Source organism: Falco biarmicus, chromosome 8, assembly GCF_023638135.1.
Source record: "Falco biarmicus isolate bFalBia1 chromosome 8, bFalBia1.pri, whole genome shotgun sequence".
NCBI classification, from domain to species: domain Eukaryota; kingdom Metazoa; phylum Chordata; class Aves; order Falconiformes; family Falconidae; genus Falco; species Falco biarmicus.
Window position 1 is genome coordinate 64169448 of NC_079295.1, and position 13205 is coordinate 64182652.

A 13205-nucleotide genomic window follows, 5' to 3' on the forward strand; every position below is an offset into this window, starting at 1 on the left:
GGAGCCCACTTCTCTCTGGGTGCTTTCCGTGCCTTGCCGCAGCTGAACTGGAGCATCTATGCCTTGCACTCACCTGCTTTTCCTTTCTGCAGGTGGAAACGCCCTATCAAAGAAGTGATGGGAGCTGGCTCCTTGCCATGGCCTCACTGCAAAGCTACAGAAGCCCGTAGTTTGGTTCTAACAGCATCAGACCTGCTATCCATTAGCACAGGGTGGATGCCAGTAGATGCTGGTGGCAAAGGACTTTGGGGACAGAGAAAACTGGAGCTGGGTGTGATGCTGAGCTCTGTCCTGCCGGCATCAGTGGGAATCAGCCTGGCTTTTAAATTACCTCCGTCAGCCCCGGGGAGCTTGGCAGAGTCCTGCTGTCTGCAGGACACATGTGGGGCATTTTGACCTTCCTACTCCTCCACGGCCTGGCATTTTTATAGCTGCAGATGTGCTCACTAACCACGGAAGCGGTCGGCTCCTCTTTGAATCCTACTCATTCCTAAATAAAAGCAACCTAGTGATATGACTGAAGAGGAAAAGCCATTCTAACAGCTGGGTACAGGTCTTGTGCATTTGTATGTTAATGTAAGATATTTATGTGGGCTGAAGGTGAATAGAATCTTTCATTTCTTGATGAAGTATTTTACTGACAGAAAGTCACACAAAGAGAGAAAGGGAGGAATACATAGTCCCATCTATTAATGCAAGTGCATAAAAAATCACGTACAATGTAAGATTAGATTATGAGAGAGTCATAAGAAGGACAATTTATAGTTAAAGGTCAAAAGAAATGGAAGATTGACCCACAGAGCAGCTCTTGGCCTTTCATTGGTCTCATTCTTTTGCTCTGTCATTGTTTAAAGCCAGAACTCTGGGAATCCTCCACACCAGGCAGCCTTCTGCCATCTGATGTGCCGTATTTCTGGTTTGAGCTCTTGTTCCCACAGCAACAAAACTCAACATTATTTGTATTTTCCATACGATCATGCAATTTCCCCCTTGCCTGGGGACAGAGGGCCCCATGACTGCCGGGGGGATCCAAGCACGTGGGCAGGCAAGTATTCTGGAAGTGTTGGAGCAAACAGCAACAAATTGGAGGCTCAGCTTTAGAGAAATCCAGCATGATGGTGGTAACATCCAGACACCGAGCTGAGGCAGACAGGCAGAGCCCATGTGGCTTCTCACACAGATGCCGTAGCCCAAAGCCACCCCAGACTGCTAAGGCAGCTGAGAACTGTCTGACATCAGTGCAGCTCAGAGGGGGAAGAGCACTGAAATCAATGGACTTAAAGGGTGTAAGCCAGATAGAAGTGACAGTGGTTAGCTCGGTTGTTACAGCTCCCTTTCCAGTCAGTTCATTAACAGCATCAAAAGCACCTTGGGATAGTTCTGTAGTTCAAGCTGCTCCCTCCACCGTGGAAATCTTTGAGGATGGGTTATTGCATGACAAAACTCTAAGCACAGGACTGTGACCAGCAGTTTAAAGCTGTCCTCAGAGTGGTTATAGCAAAATTCTGTTTTACGCATAAAGATCTGTTAATGCCACTTCTGCTCCTTAAGTGAAGGCAGATTTTTTAAAAAGCAAAAGCATAAGGGGCAAAAGTCTGATTCAGAACCTCAGTTACAAGCCCCAGAAACTGCGAGACCATACTTGGTGTGCCAAAATGTGGACTGTCAATGAAAGGCTGCCAGAGGTCGGGTACTTCATGTCTCTGCCCCGAAAAGGACCACGACCGAAAAACTTGCACGACGCACAGGCACAGCGGCTGGGGTCTCTCCTGCAGCAGGCACAGCAGAAGGGTTCCTTCATTTGTCTCGTGTAAAGCTCTCTTGCTTATGCTCCGGCTTGGTGTTGTGCGTCTTGGCAGGACTCGTACAGCTGGTGATTTATTCCCCCCGCCCCTCATTCTCAGCAGAAGTGACTGGTTGTTCCTCACTTTGCAGCTGTGCTGTTTCTGTACTTGGTACCTCCCCCTACCGAGCTGGATCTTACTTATTTCAGATGTTTTTTTCTAATGCATTTGCAGCCTCTTTCAGCTCTGTGCCCTCCCCAGCTCTGATAAACAGGCTGCCTGCCCTCGTTAGAAGCCAAGACAGTGCCCATGGCATTGCCTTTCAATATGGGCACTCAGGGCTGGAGGATTTTTCTGTTCCTCCCACTAGAGACAGGCTGTTTCTTGGGTGACCTGCATGTGGATGCCAACACCTACGGTCAGACAAGCCCCACTCCCGAACACTCAGTCTTCTAAAGTTAGTCCAGAAAATCAATCCCAAAGCAGCCACAGTTGCAGAACACTAACTCATAAGTCAGTCCAGCAAGAAGGCAGCAAGTAGCCAAAATTAAGCTGCTGGTCTAACACCTCTCTTTATCTGAAGAGATTTTTTATTTTTCCTGGGGGTTTCATACTGGATGAGTCACTTTTCCTTTTAACCTCACTACTCCGAGTGCATGGATGTACATCTGTCATCCTGGCCACAGCTGGGGTAATGCAGAGGTCAAAAGGATAAATAGCAGAGAGGCTTTATGAGCATCCCTCCCCCATGAAAAAAAAATCCCCTCTTTGTAGCCAGGAAATAAAAATCACACAAAATCCATCAACTTGCTTGCATAATTAAGACATTATTGTAAAAAATACCCTATGTTGACTTTCTTTTCCCTTCTTTCACCTCCTTTCTAAAAGCCTCTGGAATAGGATTCCCTGTTTTCCATGGTCTCCTGACATGGTGCCAAACAGCAGAGAGCAGCTGAGGCCATATTTTGTCAAATAACCCAAAAGCCAACATACTTGGCAATAAAGATGCACAAGATGTTACGGTCATTTTTATACAATGAGTGTATTTCATTCTGAGCCAGTCTGTTTTCATTGGTCTTAAAGTTTTTGTGGCAATGCTCTGGCAGAGTGATTATTTTCATTCACAACCAAGTTAGCAATCTGGCGTTTGCTAACACCATTATCACACTAAATTATCAGGAAAGCTTGCAGTCCCTGCTCACATCTGCTGTTCACCTCGGAGACCAGAAATATGGCCACAGTGCTCCCAGTTGTGCGTGGTATTGCATCTAGAGGTAGTCTCGAGTACACTTCTGCCTCTGTAAATCTTTCTGACTTTATTAATGAGACATTTGGAAAACGAGGCAGGGAGCAGCCCCAAGAAGAGCCCCTGGGAATGACCAGCGTGTGTAGCTGAGGCAGGGGAGCCCTCGCCCCACTCCTGTAGAGGGTGAGGAGGAAGGCCTGTGTCCCACAGGGAGAGGGAGGAGGAGGCAGGGCATAGGGCTGTGGTCTGCTCCAGCTCCTGCCCCAGCGCCCTGCGCTTGGCACAACGGTGCAGCCTGGCTGTGCGGAGCTGCTTGTAGAAGGCAATGTTTGCAGCGGGCTGGTAATCAAACACTGTTCTGACAATGGATGCTAACCCCGGCGAGGGGCGGGGAGGAGGGAGGCTGTGTTTCCCTGCCCTTTCAGGGCAAATGGCTGCAACTCTGCCTTCCCCATGCCACCCCACCCCATCCCTGTTGGTGCACCCAGCTGGCTCCTTTTAGGAACCCGCTTGTCTTCCACGCCAACAGATTTCCTCATTGACCACGGTGCTTGGCCAGGTCTTCCTCTCTGGAAGGAGTTTCTGGGTAAAATGGGTACACTCAAGAATCCAGACTCCTGCGCTGTCTTTGCCAGTAAAGATCTGTATTTAAGAACCACCACTGATTTCCTCAAATAAATAATTAGCAATGAGTCAATCAATGTGTGGGGCCAGAAGCTTAGTTGACACAAATGGGCAAAGCTTTGTTAGCGGAGGTGCTCTCCAGACTTTAAAGCAGACGGAGTCTAAGTGAGCTGTTGACAGTAGTTGTGCAAGTGACTAATTAATAGCATGATAGAATCATTTAGGTTGGAGAAGACCAGCACTTTCCAGTCACAGGGAAAGGCAGCGGAGGAGATGCTCCCCAGGGTGCAGACACCACCGGCTCCAGCCTCTCAGGACTGTTCTCCCAAACCAAGTCTCACAGCTGCAACCACCGTGAAGGTGGTGACAGGAATTTGGGGGTTCTGGCTAAAACGCCTCCATGTATTTCACACTGGGGCACGGCAAGGCGAACAGCTGGAAGGAAGGAGAGGGCAGCAGCTGAAAATCGTGTTTAGCCAGGATGAGCACAGCTCAATAACAATGAAGTGATGTAAACCCAAAGCATATCTTCAGCAATTAATTAACATGATTCCATATAAGCAACCCCAATGGTAACCCTAGCTTGCCTTCTGCTGTAAAAGCAGACACTGACTCACAAAACGCTGCAGTCCAAGATTTATAATGGCCATTCTTGTTACCGTCACATAGAAAAAGGGGAAAAAAATTGCAAGTTGGGCTCCAGAAATAAATAAAGAGCAAATCCTTATAAACCTTGGAGCCGATTTAAAAAATAAAATAAAATACAATTTATTTTAAAACCTTTCTGAAACACAGTGTCTTTGTGGAGTTTCTAAATGAGCTAATAGTCCAGAATACTGCATTTTATTCTGGCGGGCAGACTCCAAAACAAAGAGGCTGTTTCAGAGGGGTTTTTACGCCCAGAGGATTAGCAACAGCCTAAGATGCTGTTCCCTGTCCGTGCATCTCCAGGTGTTTTTCAGAGGAAGCTGTGGATGTTTCCCTGGTGTACAGCAGGGCTGGAGGAGCGTGGGGCTTGTGCAGCTCCCGCAGCGGTGGAGCCAGGACCGTCGCAGACTCTCTTGAGTCCCTGCCTGTGATACCCGGAGCTGCACTGGCTGCCCACCCAGGCCACGCAGGCACTCAGCATTTTAATAATTCAAGGAGCATGGATTCCTTCTGTTGTTCCGAAAGTCTGAACAGCGGTTGGTTTTCTTTACGTGTGGAATTGGCTGATGCTCTGCACAGAAGCAGCTGACATTCATTAGGTGTCCCTCATCCAAAGATTTGACCTCTGATTACTAATAAGCTGATTAATAAATTAGCTGGTTCAGAAACATTGCAGAGAGAGTATCCTGAAAAATCTCGTATTCCTGAGAGATTATGTGTGGCACTAATTGCAAATGTATGTTGGACTTCAGCAGCTGTATGTTCTCCTTCACTAAGCACCGTGATAAGGAAGAGCTGATACATACAAGCAGAAGATCTGTTCACTTTAATGAAACATTTATTTGATTTAATTAGAAACCCAGATTCTGTAGAGCATTACTGCTGCCCTGAATTCAATTACAAAAGTATATTCAGTAGTCAAGTTCAAATTAATCAAGACCGGCTGAGTTCAACTCAAGATACACTGAGAGTTGTGGGAACATATTTTCTTAACACGTTCAAATGTTTTTTCCGGTCATGTTGTTATTAATACTAATTACACCAATGGTGTAGATCAGCATACATGCATTTGTGAGCACCTAGTCCTAGAGCATAATAGCAAAAAGCCTAAAGCTTAAAAAAAAAAATCTTATATTTTTTCCTTGGCAATCACAGCAAGAGGAATATATGATTTCTTCCACATTTAGAAAACAACAGGTTTCCTCGGAGTTATCCTGAAGTGAACTCAATTTAGAGACCCAACCCAGCCACAGCAAGTTAAAAGACATCTTTCCACTAACTTCGGTGGGAACCAAAGATTTGCAAAGAAAATGTTGGCACATCTTTAACAACACAGGAATTTTGTACTGAGTTCTTTAGGGAGTAATTCCTTCATTAAATGCAGAAGAAGTATAGGACTGTGTATCAGTTATCATCCATGAAGAGAAGCAGGTGCTCCTAACGTGACTTCCAGACACTGAAGGAAATGAAGCCCCAGTGCAGCCCCAAGTTCTGGCAAGCAGGCTTCATGTGGGAAATGTCCATCACGGCGTGCTTGATTCTCCACGTGCTTTTGAAATACCCAACTGGGAGAGCAGTGAGTGCCAGGGGAGAGAAGCCATGGGCCCCTCCACGTGTGACACCCCCGGGCTGGCTTCTGCTGCCTGCTGCTCCCACACCACTGCTCCTCCAGGTGCTCCCCGAGCCACTGAGGCACACCTACAGCTGGCCGGAGGGGAGCAGAAAGATGGGTTTGTATGAATTCATGGGATTGCAATTTGAAAGCCGTGGACTGTGCTTTTGTTCCCAAAGGCCGGTCACTTCATTTTTGCATGTCTCAGCTTTGCAACTAGAAAAAAAACTTTTCCTTCTCTCCATCTCACAGCAAGATTTCCAGCCTCCATCCATTAGCCTTGGTGACACCAGGAAGGGGAAAGTATAAGCTCCTACCCAGTGCCAGGCTTGTGCTGGCTGGTTTTGCCCCCAGTGCAGTTGCAGAAGGGCAGGAGGACGTGCCAGGGCAGGGGCCGGTTCAAAGGGACATGCCAGCCGGGGCTGGGGAGCTGGCAGCTGGGAGCCACATTGCTGCCTTAGTGCCAAAACACTCCCTACAGCTCTGCTGTCAGCCCCGCAGATGGATGATGATATAGAAACAGGAGCTATTGCCCAAAACAATTCTTCTTATACTAAAAGGCCAAAACCACTGTATCCTCCTCACATCCACCTTGTGGTTTTACTCACTATGACCATGTTTTATGACATAGGTATGTTTGGCTTCTGCAGGAGACAAATCACAGTTCTCAACAAAGCAAATGACTCAAAAATATTACATGCATTTACAGGTCCAGCTGTGCTGTGGGGTGGAGTATGGGCTGTATCTGGCTGAAAAAAACCCACAGAAATTAGGACTAAATATGTGCTGTAGCATAACAGTGACACATTTGTGACAGAGATGGCTCTTGGTGCCTGTAGGGGACACAGCATGCTAGGGAACATGCACGGTGTTTGCACGGGGTAGATGCTGCATCGCTCAGCAATTACTGCTCTGCAGCGAGGTGAGCCGGGGCCAGGGGTCTGATTGAGCCTGGGGGATGGGACTGTGAAGCAGGGCTGGCCTCCTTGATAGTATCTGCTCTGTGGTGGTCCTGTGGGGGAATTTACTTACAGGCAATGGAAAACAAATGGGGTGGTTTTATATGTCACATAACGTTGGGCTATGAAAAGCAAAACAAAGGCAAAAACTTCATTATGCTTAGAAACATCCCTGTTTCATTAGAAACCAAATAGCATTTTGTCTTCAATGACTATAAAGCAAATGTCTGGGAAATATCACAAGCAATCCATTCCATCTTCTGGCCTGCTCCAAAAAGCCACATTGACAGGAGTGCTCACATAGGTTGGATCCCAGCCAATACACAAAATGTTTAGGGGCCCCTTAGTGCATTCAGCAGAAGTAAATCCCCTTTAGGCACCAACCTCACTCAGAAGCTTCCCTCTCAGGCACCTCTAAGGAACCACAAAGGTCATTTCTACACCTCAAAATTATATTTGGGCACCTGTGCATGACATATCACCTGAAAGTCATGTCTGTCTGCATCCATCCATTTAAAAGTCCTGTTGCTTTGGGTGAGTGGGTCAGTCGAGTAGGGACCATGCCTCCAACAAGGAAACCCCAAGTTTTACACAAAGCACCATGGAAGTGTCCCCATGCATGACAGGGCACAGCAGCCATTTGTTAAGTTCCCAAAGCTACGCTGACTCACCATGCATAAGGAATTGACCCTATATATTTTATAGATCTACAAGAAAACATCTTTTCTTTTTTTTTTTTTTTTTTTTTTGAAGAGTGCTTAGCACCTATAACTAGGAGCTGAAAACTTGCCATGCTGGGAGGATTTAGGAAACCATCAGGCTGAATGTTTGAAGCATACAGGTTTGCACTGTTCTCCCATGGCGCTGGGTGCCAGCAGCCTGAGGCTGAGGCACCTGTGTTTCCTACCAATGCACAGGCCAGAAAAGCAGAGGAAGTGCCTGGGAAGGGCGATGGAAAAGAACCAGATTTCTTATAAACTAACAACGCTCAAGTTAATGTTCAAAGGAAATTAGTTTTTTGCACATAGAAAGCTTTAGGTGAATGTGATTTGATTGCCTGCAAGAGGAAAAAACAGGAGACTGAAAAAAGACTGAAAAAAACCCTCCTGAGAACACTTTAGAGCGAAGATACACAACCCTGAGCTGTGGGAAAGGCAGAGACCTCCAGCTACACAGAAACCGTGTCCAAAGGAGTGAGATGCTGGGGTGTGGGAGGACTGGAGCCACTGGAGCCTGCAAGGTCTCAGCCACCAAAAAGCCACCGGGAGCTGCTCTGCCCCAGCCATCGCCGACCGGGACAGCCCCTTTGCCCCTCTGGCAAACTGGCACCCCTACAAAATTAAGGTATTTATCACTTGCAACATCCAGACCAGCTGTAAGCCCTCTATTTCTGAAAATATCAGCACTGCAACAAAAGTTAAGAGTTTTCTCAGTATAAGAATGTGAAAATATATGAGACAAACTGTTAGCTGGCATAAAGCAGAGATGAATATGCCTGGACACAACTACACAGGCTGACACCAGCCAGAGATCCAGCCTCGCTGATTAGCTGCCCACGAGGAGGATTATTAAAGAAAGGCTTTTAAAAACACGAACAATAAATTTGCCACCTGGGTATAATTTGTGGATTTCAGTATTTGTTTAGGTCATCACATATTTTGTCTCAAATGAAGCGTCCATAAAGTAGCATAATATACCGACTAACCTAAAATAACTCCATAAATGGAGACAAATTAACAGGAGTTCAGTTCAAACCAGAATCAGGCTTTGTGGTTTGTTTGGGATTCTGCATCCTGCCTGCTCCACCACTTGGGTGCGATTCAGCAGCGGAAAGTCTCCCCCCGCCGTCCCGACTTGAGCTGATGCTCAGACCTAATGGGGTGTGCAATTCTGTCTCTTTTTAGCTTCTTACAGTGGGTGACCCAATCTGATGAGCTAACAGGAACCTTACATCATTACAGAGGATAAAGCTCTGTCCAGGACTAAAAATACCATGTCTGATTGTCCAAAAGGAAAGAAAAAGTATGCTTTCCTAAGCATGTTTAACTATTGAGTTGGACACTGGCCATAACGGCCTCTTACTCATTAATTCTGTCTTCATAGTCACAGAAATAGAGAAAAGACCTAATAAGTTGCCTCACTAATTCAGTGAAGAATATTTTCCTGACAGCGTTGTCCAAAATTTTTTGCGAGGTTCAGCAAAGGGACTTCCACTATTTCCTTTGTCAAATCCCTTACAGGATCAGAAACTTTTAGGTTGTTTTTTTTTCCTGGTATCTATTGTTTTCGGCTGGATTTCATCCCTGCCCAGCAGCATGGAAACGGCATGTGCAGCGAGGGGGTCTGCGGGAACAGTTGGATGGAGGCTGCGTGCTGGCTGGGGACAAGCTGCCAACAAATCATTTCCAAATGAGTCATCAGCAGCTGATGCTTAGTGACTGCGAGATGCAGAGAAACCTCTCTGCTGTTGAACTCAGCTACGTGCGTGCTCCATCCCAGCTTCAGTTTGTGAACCATCAAGATGCTCAAAGTTTCTGTGGCATTTCAAAAGCACTAGACATCCTTCCTTCTTCAGCTCTTCAGACCTCATCTGACTTCAAATGAGGTCTGACTACAAAGCTGGCCCTGCTCTGAGCTAGAGCTCGGGTCCGATGACCTCCGGAGGTCCAGTCCAGCCTCACATGCCCTGTGATTCTTCAGGTGTTTCATTAGTGTGTGTTGGCCAGCGTATGTTAATGAGTGTCTTTCTGAAAGGCGGCTGTGGGGAAAGCTTATGCAAAAGCCACAGCCTGGGCTTCCACAGCTACATCTGACCTACACTCCTGGACTGAGTTAGCCAACACAAAATAACTGTGTAACTGTAAAATTTTACCCTAATCATCAGGCCTTCACTATGAGCATCCGTTGGGGATGAGCAGAGCAGGGCCAGGGGCAGCTCCTGGTCAGGGGGCATCTCCCAGCACCTGTCCTGCAGTGCTTCCCGCTCCTCACCTCGCTGCTTCGCCACCTTTGGGTCACCAACCACTGGAGACATCCCAAAGCAATCTGCGAAACTGCTGCCAAAACACACCAAACCAACCCACATGTTTCTGCATACAAGTGAAACGGGGGGAAAACACAATCCCCAGAGTAACCTCTTTATGTGGTTGTCAATTAAAACCATTGTGCCAATGCTACACAAGAAATCCAATGAATTTTTATTTCCCCCAGGAAGTTACATTGATCTCTGGTGAAGAGGACTGGAGAAATACTAACTTGACACATACCTGAAAGGCGTGAAGAGGTTGGCAGTGCTGTCCTGGAGGGATGCTCACTGTGGCCATGGTGTGACCGGGCTGTGCCTCCTGAGGGAGCCGAGCAGAGGGGCCACGCGTAGGAGTCCCCGGGAAGGCGGCCGAGGGGCTGGAGCCATGCCGGGCTGCCCTTAGCACTAACTCAGCAATTTCACTTGCTTTGCAAAGTATAGTTTAAAGAATACTTCCGTTCAGAATTATTTTTTCAGTCTCTTTCAGAAGAACAATAGTACACCTATTTAAGAAATTCTATAACTTGGAAAAATACCTGGGGATCCATAAACTAAAAAGCTTCCTTGAACACATGTTTAAACTATTCATGCTTCTCCCAAGACATTCTGAACAGGCACAATGAGCTTCATGTCCACGAAAACAGAAAAGTAAATATTGACCTGCGCCAAGTATTTGTGTTCTTTCTCCCTCAGCAGTGATGCTGATGGCTTTAAAAGTAGTGCTGAAATTAAGATATTGAAAGAAGCAGCGAACAGTTCATGGGATGAACTAAAGAAAAACGATGCAACTTGGGGTTTTCCTGGGAGCAGGCGAGCAGAGGCGATGCCCTGGTGCTGTGCAGTTGTGCGGCGTGGGCAGCCAGCCTGAAAGCAGCCGCTGGCCACGCTCAGCAGAACCATCAACAGGTCAGCATCAGTGTTGCTGAGGAAAAATAACCAGCTTTAGAGCACTGTTAAGATTTAAAGCCAATCGAAAAAAACACATTGAATCTTCAAAGAGGTGCAGAGGAATTAAAAAGCTTGAACAATTCATCCTTCGTGCACATTTTATGAGCCCCCCAAATTGCTAGCATTTGTTTGATCTGGTGGCACCTCGCCTTGAAGGCCTAAACATCTGTAAAAATACCATATTCTTTGGCAACCAAGTATTATTTTGTATGATATCTTTAAAAGCTGAAATAGTTTCCTTTTGGTGGCATGCCATTAACTTCTCCTGCTAACTGGTGGTGTGTCCAGATGAATCTCGGGGCAGCCGGAGGACCCTCTGTCCTGCATGGCTTTTTCAGACCCATCCATCTTTTGCTTAAACCACAGGAGAGGGAATTAGATTGGGTACAATTTCTAGCAGGAGCTGCCTGTTTGTCTTGGAACTGGTTATTTAACCATTTGATGCCACAGTCTCACTCATTTGTTAGAAACATTATTTATCCTCTCTGTGAGGACAAATTTGGAGATGAAATTTGCAAAAGGGCCTTAAATGCCTTGGTTAGAGAAGCAGATGGGAGTTATTAACAATAAATTAAAGTTCAGGTGTAGACTGATTACTATAATGTAATACTGTGCTTGAAGCAGGCAAATACTTCAAATGTTTGTCACATTTGCTTTCCATGCTCCTTGAATTTTAAGTGTTTCTTGTTATTTTTTCAGAATGTAAGGCATCTTTACTCCATAGTTAGGTCATACCCTTGCCTAAGAAAGCCAGAAAAAGACTGAAAAACATCAGGAGCTGCATGCGTTAGACAAGAAATAGTGACATCTGTCTCTTTATTAGGTAGAATCACTGATTAGCCTAATGCCCACTAAACACTCGGGATAACAGCCAAGCTGCTCATTGAAATGTCTTTCCCGCCACCGCTGGTGGGAGCTTTTCTATTGACATCACTGAATATTGGATCAAAGTTCTCAAGACTGCTAGGCATGTTTCTGTACAGTGTCGCCTAACAGCCTTGCAAGTTCTTAAATATCATTTATTTTATTTAAACTCTTGAGTGCAAATTCTACTCCAAATCATGCAACGCGGCTCTCAACCTAAATGAGTTGCCCAGATGCAGCCGAAGGTAGAGCTTTGGCCTGGCCGATGCAGTTTCTGAGTAACGCATTTCTTTCTCTCCACTTCCTTGTGCTCCAGCAAATGTCAGACCTATTTCTCTGAGTAATGACAAATCCTTCAAAATACTTTAAACGTTTGTTTCAGGCTCAGCTTTTCCACGTCTGAGTAACAGCATGCTTGGAATGAGGGGAAAAAAGAAATTAAATTACCATTTGTGCTGAATTAGTTTCATCAAGGAATATGCTCCAGAAGGCAACCAACCAAGCACAATGCCCTGAAGAGATCAGAGGAGCACCTTCAGTGGCAGGAGCCTGCAGCTCATCAGCCACATAATTAGGCGTCAAGAACTTGATGATACCAAAGGAAAGGGATGGACAGGGATGTGCTTGAACTTCTCTGAACAGGGGTGTCAATGTGTGTTGTCCTCTGCCTGCAGCTATCACAATCTCAGCCTCAGCCTAGACCATGCCCATCTTAACCGTCCTTCCAGTCCCCAGTAAGAATTTCCTACGATGAAACCTCTTAACACTAATCTTGTTTGACTGAAACCTATTCATGCAACCCGCTGAGCAGGTACAGGAAGGGTGCTGAGGAACCAGAGGGGATAATCTCATCGCCCACACAGCTCCAGCTGAAAAGGATGGGCACCCACAGCCTAAATTGACAAACATGGGGGAAATCCAGACAGCTCAGACCTGAGAGGGCAGGTTTGGAGCTGCAGGCGAGCGGCTGGAGGGCCTGACAGATGAAAGGAGCAGTGATGGATGGTGTTGTAGCAACAGTCACTGCAAAGGCAGAGAGGGAAACAAAAGAAACAGGATATGGCTGTTTAAGGAGGTTGATATGTTACATTCCTGCAAGCATTTATGAATTCCTGCTTATATGCTAGATTACAAATATTGGCAATTACTTTTATTTTTTGCCTACTCAGTAAAGTTACTTCCTGTGTTCAGGGTTTCTGAATTCGTGCTGTTATCCTTGTGTAATCTGGGTGCGCAAAGGCAGACTTAGAGAATATTAAGAGAGAAATAAGACAAGAGACATAGTAATTCAAAAGACCAATCTTGAATTGTGATGGCAATCTTGAAAATTATATCTGCATGTTATTTGCCTGCTTTTGGTCTCACTTGGTGCTCAGGAGATTCACTGCCAGAAATGGCAGGATTTGGACACTGAAGCATCTTAATTCTGGCCTGCAGGTGAGGAGAGGAAGGTTTAGTCCATTTGTTTCTTCATAGTAACCAAAAAGTGAGGGCT